Source organism: Octopus bimaculoides, chromosome Z (genome assembly GCF_046866305.1).
Source record: "Octopus bimaculoides isolate indiv1 chromosome Z, ASM4686630v1, whole genome shotgun sequence".
Classification (NCBI taxonomy): Eukaryota; Metazoa; Mollusca; class Cephalopoda; order Octopoda; family Octopodidae; genus Octopus; species Octopus bimaculoides.
The window spans coordinates 23,533,224-23,540,906 of record NC_142944.1 but is presented as its reverse complement, the minus strand read 5'-3'; the positions used below and the strand labels follow the sequence as shown (position 1 = coordinate 23,540,906).

At 31.2% G+C, this 7,683-nt stretch overlaps 1 protein-coding gene across 2 annotated transcripts in view; it reads left to right on the top strand.

Annotated features, from left to right (window-relative positions):
• Window positions 1-7,683, top strand: part of LOC106874636 (ubiquitin-conjugating enzyme E2-17 kDa) — an 82,217-nt gene that overhangs the window by 72,984 nt on the left and 1,550 nt on the right. The window lies entirely within an intron of this gene.

Sequence of the window (7,683 nt, the reverse complement as noted above, 5' to 3'; positions counted from 1 at the left end):
ATATATGTGAAACAAATATATATATAACAGATGGCCAGCAGTTAACTGATATAAAATGGATTTGAATTATTTAATTAAAGGAGGAGCAGATTATAGAATCAAGATTAATATCGTTGCGTTTGTGCGTTTGAAATATTTGTTTATTGATTGTATACCAATTTGGCTTTTTTGCTATTGAAACAAGATATTCATCTTTTTTTTCTTTTTTCTTTTTTAAAGCTACTGTATTACTACTGTTGTTGTTGTTATTATTTGCAACTTCCTGAAAATATCTATGTGTGAGAAGGAGAGAGAGAAAGAGAGAGAAAATTATAAATTTTTATCATTAATTATAAGGTGTGTAAGATAAAGAGCAAGTAATAATAGTTCTGAATGAATCATTGCTTTCCTTTATTATCATCATCATCATCATCATCATTATTATTATTATTATTATTATTATTATTATTATTATTATTAATCGACTAACCCTCTCCCCCAAATTTCTGGCCTTGTACCTATTTTTGAAACAATTATTTTTATCAAAATTATTTTGTGTATGTTATTAGTTTAGTCAATATTGTATTAATATTATTGGATGTATTAAGGCAGCAAACTGGCAGAATTGTTACCATGCCAGGCAAAATGCTTGGCAGCATTTTGTCCATCTTAATATTCTGAGTTCAGATTCCACCAAAGTCAATTTTGCCTTTCTTCCTTTCAGGGATTGATAAAATATAGGAACCAGTTCAGCACTGGGGTCAATGTAAATGACTTAGCTGCTCCCCACGAAATTGCTGGCCTTTGTTAAAATTTCAAACCAATATCATTGGATTTAAAAAAAAATTTTTTTAATACTTATTGCAGAAGCAGCTTATATTTCTTTCTTGTCTTAAAATATTTACTTTCATTTCAATGATTACACGATTTGTTTTTCACAATTAAAATCTCATAAAGATAATATTTGTTTTAATCATGGATTAAACATTATTTTAAAATTTATTTTAAAGCATTTTTGAGATCAAATTTTAGCTAGATTCATTTGAAAAATTATTTTCTTAATTATTCTGATAGTTTGTTGGTTTCACATCTGTCTTTAATCTTTTTGATGTCAATCTACCCAAGACTATAACTTCTCTTTAAAAACCTTCCATTGTTATTTTATTGAAGAATCTGTTGTGTTGCGAACACCAACTAAATTGAAAAACTTATTTGACTAAATTGCTTCTATTTCTCAGTTACCTCAAAATAGAATATAACATATTGATAGGACATTCCAGTAGAAATAAAGTAATTATGAGGTTAGCTCTGTCATAATCATGTTTCTAATGGAATATTCTACCTATACTCATTTATATAAGTGCATGTGTGTGTTTGTTTAAGATGTTTTTATTATTATTATTATTTATAGAAGGGCAATGAGCTAGTAGAATCATCAGTGTCAGAAAAATAAGCATTGCAATATTTCTTCCAGTTCTTTACTCTCTGAGTCCTACTATAGTCAGCTTTGCTTTTTATCCCTTTGGGAGTCAATAAAATAAAATACTAGTCAAGTACTGGTTTTGATGTACTTTAGCCTACCTTCTCTTAAATTTTCTGGTCTTATGCTTAAGTTATCAGCTGTTTTTATTAATTGGAGACCATTATTTAACTATTCTTTGATCAGTCTTCCTGAATAACTAAACATGTCTTGCTTAAATTCAAAAGTGACATTTAATTTTTAAAACAACATGGTTTCAACAAAATTGGACTTAGTCTTGGCAAAATGGAGGGGAAAGTAAGAGCCAAAAGAAAATTACTTTTTCAGAATTGAACATTTCTGTGTCAATATTTAGAATGAAATACCTCTTATGTGTTTCCCAATTAATTTTGAAGACTAATCAAGAGTTTGGTGTTAGGATTTAATAATCCTTTTTGTACCAATCCATCTGTGACCATCCTCAATTTTATGATAGAAACTTCCTGTTTTAATGTGATGTAAATTAAGACTTCCATCAAAATTTCATATTTATGTTCCCAATACCAGCTTAATAAATATAAATACTTTGGTATGAAAACAAAATATTTTCGAATTTGAATTTTAGTCATAAATTGCTTAGATAATTAATAAATAAATTCTTGAAACAATTTCTTTAATACAAAATCAATATATTTGTTAGTTTCTATCATTCTGTTTATTTCATGTGTGTATGTGTGGGGGGAGTGGGTGATACAAATGTATGAAGGTGATTGATTTAAAATATAATAGTTCAGATTATTTCATGACATTCATTCAGAATAGTTCTACTATAATATATAATTGTTGGTACCAAAATATTGGCTTACTTCCTTTTCTTATTTGGGATAAGGATGAAATAAACTCTTACTGCTTCATATTGCATCAAGTGCATAAAAATTTTCAACATCTCTAAATTGAAATTATGTGTGAGTGTGAGTGACATTTTTATGTCATTATTATATTTTCACTGTAGTTCTATTTTCAACAATTCAGATTCATTACTGAAAGTATAAATATATTTAACAAAACATGCATGTGCACACACATTTTCCCACCTGACCAATTGCTTATATTTACAGCATATTTTACTACTCACTTTGGAAACTAGCTATTCATTCCTTTAAAAATTACATTTTAACTGATTCTTTTGGGCCTCCTTTCTTCTGACCTGGTTTCCAAATCTTTTATTCATACAGACATACATTCTCGTATTTGTGTGTGTGTGTGAAGCACTTTATGAACTTAATTTCATAGTTCCAAATTTGGTTCACTATGCAGTTCCTTGTGCACAAGGCTTATAATAGAAGACGCTTGCCCAGGTTGCCACACCATGGGACTGAACACAAAACCATCTGTTTTTTTGTGCGAAATAAAACCTGATATGAAAACATTAGTTGACAGTACCACCATAGAATACCACAAAATACATATAAATAAATAAAATAAAATAAAATAAAAAAGTTAAATGTAGAAGCTTTATTGAAGAAAAATACCAACTAAAACAACACAGATATGACACATGTAAAGTAAAACATTAAATAAATCAAGAATTTGAAGTTAAACAACTTTAATTTCTGGTGATGATTTTATTACTTGCATTATTCTTACTACAAAACATAGAGGAAAAGAAACATGGCAGTGCAATAAGTCATTCACATGAATGGACTGAATCTTGAAATATTAATGAACAATGTTTTAAATCAAGCATAAAGAACTAATATATGGAAATATGAAATAGCTTTTGTATACAAGAATAAATTTTGAATTTTGAATTTCCAGAGAAAAACTATTCCCTTTGTATATAAATGTATGTCTCTCTGTCATTTTATATATATATATATATATATATATATATATATATATATAAAACTGTCATAACATTTATATAATATACAAGATGTTTGCTTCTTAACCAGGTTTTGGAGTTCTAGTCCATTAGCATCTAGGACAAGTGTCTTCTACTATAACTCTAGGCTAACCAAAGCCTTTTGTGTAAATTTCATAGACAAAAATTGAAAGAAGTCCACCATGTGTATTTTATGTGTGTTTGTGTCTCCTTGTCTTGACATCATGTGATAATTATGGACAAGTACCAATGTATACAAGCTGTGTTGTTTGTTTCTAAATTTTCCATAGAAACATGTCTGGTCATGGAGAAAATTTTACCTTGCCTGAAAGCAGGACAGATTTGACAACAGGAAGAGCATCCAACTGTTGAAAATCTATCACACTGAATTCCATCTGACCTATGGAAAAGTAGATATTAAAATGGTTATATTTATATAGATAAAACATATGTAGTTGTTGGTTATGGCTAGTCAGAAAGTTACCATTGGTTTCATGTCTACTATTGCACTTAGCAATATATGTGACTCATCAGACCTGCTGGCTGGGATGCATCTCCTCTTTACTAATGGAGGTAAAAATACAGTCTCAGTGGTGGAAAAAAACCCTGAAGCAAAAGTCTTTGCAAAATGAAACCCCTTTCTAAGAGAGATGGAGTTACCCTCCTTTGAATGGTTTCAGCTGTGTTGGAAAAGGGTCAGGTTATGTATGTTCTCCATTTCACTAGTTAGCAAGCAAGGAAGCTCATGTTTCCAGCACAAATTTTCTATCATGAGGGTACTTACTAAAAATTTCATTTTTGAATTTAAGAAGGCACCATATCAAACAATTTGTGTGTGTGTGTGTGTGTATATATATATATATATATATACATACACATGGATACAAAAAATATAATAATCACTGTAAAGTGGGGAATTGGCAGAGTTCTAGCTTAGCACAGAGGTCAGTCTAATTGACAAACCTTTCCTCTAGTTTTCATACATGATTATATATATTCCTGCTGACCTCCAGTCACCCACACTCTTAGTTCTTCTGTTCCAACATACTTCAACTCACTTTGTACCTCGAGGAAGCACCTGGAATTAAGCTTCTACTGATTCATTCTCACACTTTTCCTAAATGTGAGTAACCTCTATGGCAAAAAATTGCTCATTTTCCCTTCCTCCTCTCGCACTTTAACCATTCAGTTCCTCACATAAGAATCCAATTCAAATTTGTTTTGATTTGCAAGCTGCATGGTGACCAGACTTGTGCCAATGGCATGAAAGGTGCACCCAACACATGCTGTAAAGTGGTTGGCATTAGGAAGGGTATCCAGCTGTAGAAAGCATGCCAAACAGACACCGAAGTATGATGCAATCCTTGGACTGATCAGATCCTATCAAACTGTCAAACCCATGCCAGCATGGAACATGGATGTTAAACAATGATGAAGATAATGATGATGATTGTTGGTTTTTCAAGCAGTGTTTGTAAAGATGTGTTTTCATTATATATAGTAGTTGATGAAGGAAGGTAGTGGTATGAGACAGTAAGATTTGATGTACATGGAGTAAACAAACAAGAGGCAGGAGAAAATATTGAATATGCTTTGTTAAAATAGTAACAATGTTGAGTTGCATTTGCTGTTAAGAGGAAGGTTTGTGATGCAAAGAATTTTTTTCAGTCAGGGGATTTTGTTTTTAGAAAAGTGTTTTTTTCATTAGCATATGTAAATACATAGAAATATGTGGATATCTAAATAATTTGTAAACAATGTGTATGCTTATGATTCACCACTATATGAATAATTATTGGCCCATATAAGTATATATACTATATTGCACCTGTGAATAGTCATCAGTTTGCAGTCTGTTCGATGCAGTTGAACTCGAATCTTTAACTTTTTGAGACCAATAGAATAAGTACCTGACTTAAAAATATGTGCTGGAGGTGATTTATTCAACTAAATCCTTGAAGGGTTTAGCATGGCTACAATCCAATAACTGAAACGTGTAACAGATAAAAGATATGCGTGTGTATATATATATATATATATATATATATATATATAAAATATGTGTGCGTATGAAATAAATGCAGTCAAATACAGGGGTAAAAAAATGGATAAAGAAAAAGTACCAGGGTAGATAAGGGGTATGGAACAGGAGGTGAAGAATGTCAATTGAAATTAATCTAATTTAAATATAGTTCCCACTGAAGCATTGATACCAAATAAAAAGAATTATAAACATGGACACCTTCATCAAAGCAGTTACTGTTTAAAGAAGCCACTATTATTGATGATTTGAAGTCAAACACTTCATATTAATAATAATTGATTCTAATTTAGGCACATGGCCAGTAACTTTGAGAGGAGGTTGGTTAGTTGATTACATTGACTCCAGCCCTTGACTGATTCTTTATTGTATTGACTGCTGAAGGATGACCTTGGCAGGGTTTGAACTCAGAATGTAAAGAGTCAATTTGCAAGGCATATTGTGCAGTGTTGTAAGGATTCTGTTAATCCACTATCTTTTAGTCAGTATTAATAATAATAATAATAATAATTGTTATTATTATTATTACATGTTTAGTATATATTTAACTATACAAGCAATTTCATTATATATTGTATATTGGTATAAATATATTTTGTATACATGTATTAATATTACACACACACACACACACACACACAGTATTGTCTTAAATAGTAGGTTTTCAACATATGGAGCTTTTGCAGAATTCCTGCAGACAGCTAGTTTTAGCTTGAAGAACTTTAATGAATAAGAGGTGGCTAAGAACCAGACTTTGGTAGACACTTCCTGGCATACTAATTTCTATACTGAACTCCTTGTCAAGTCTCACTTTGCTGATGGCATCTCTGTACATACCTCAAACACACACAAGCCATTCATCTGTACCTAGTTTCCTCAAAGACCACTAAACTGTAGATCAGGGTACCTTATCAGAGGCCTGCTCTGGGTCAATAAGCATTAGGTCTTTAGACATAGCTCTTTACTGCCATGGGGCAGCTGCAAAGTGGGGTGGATAAGGTTGACTGTATATGACTGAGTTGAAAAGTAGTGGGACAAAGTCTGTATATGTATTAATAAAGTGAGAGTTAGAGGGAAGATAGTGTGTTTATATGTGATAGACTGACAGATACATCTGTACATTTCTCCCTCTTTTTCTCCTTTTCTCATACTTCAACACATGGCATAAAACCACCTTCCCATCTCATCACTCTCTCTGCTTAGCAGTGATGGTGGTGGTGGGGTTATTCCTTTTCCTTTTCCCCTAATCTTTCAAGTTACTTGTTTTCACTATTGCTAATGGCATGCAAAAGGCATCTAACACACACATTAAAATAGTTGGCAATAGGAAGGGTATTGAGTCACAAGCCATTCCAAAGCTGACACCAGAATTCAGCAAAGCCCTGTGGCTTACTAGATCCTGTCAAATTGTCCAACCCATGCCAGCATGGAAAATGGACTTTAAATGATGATGATATAGTGATGTATATCACTATATCATCATCATTTAAAGTCCATTGTAGAGAGCAATTAAAAACTCTATTCACATGCCTGTGTCTTTGTCTAATTAATGTTTTGCCTAATCTGTTTGAAATATGCTGTAATTCTTTACTGTAATGAAATGAGAGCAACTTTTACAATTTTGCAATAACATTATTTTTATATCATTGTGTTTGTTATTATTTTAGTTCCATTACTTCATTAGATGTTTCTATGTTTTATATTTTTTTATTTTATTTATCTTTTTTTTTCTTGCAAAAAAACTTTAACCATGGTGATGATGACAACAATTTGTAACTTCTATTTAGACACAAGACTTGCAATTTTGAATGAAGAGGATTAGTCAAATTAAATCCACAGAAGCATTTGGCCATTACTTTATTTTATCAATCTCAGTGGGATGGGAGTTACTGTTGAACTCAGAACGTAAAGAGCCAGGACAAATGCTGCAAGACAATTTTTCCAATAAATGATTTTGTCACTCTACAGCATCTATAATAATAATAATAATAATAATGATAATAATAACAACAACAATAATAGACAATAAGAGCATGATGTGATTTGTAATAGATTGTTTATTTAACAGTTTCAACAATATTTCAACAGATTGTCTGTCTTCAGGTTCAAAATGGAAAATGGAGAAAAACTGCAGAAACACAGAAATTCAAAATACAAATAAGGACATCCTGCATTTATATTTTGAATTTCTGTGTTGCTGCAGTTTTGTCTATTTTCCATTTTGAACCTGAAGAATCTGTTCAAATATTGTTCAAACTGTTAAATAGACAATCCATTACAAATCGCATCATGCCCTTATTTATTGTCTGTTTACCTTTG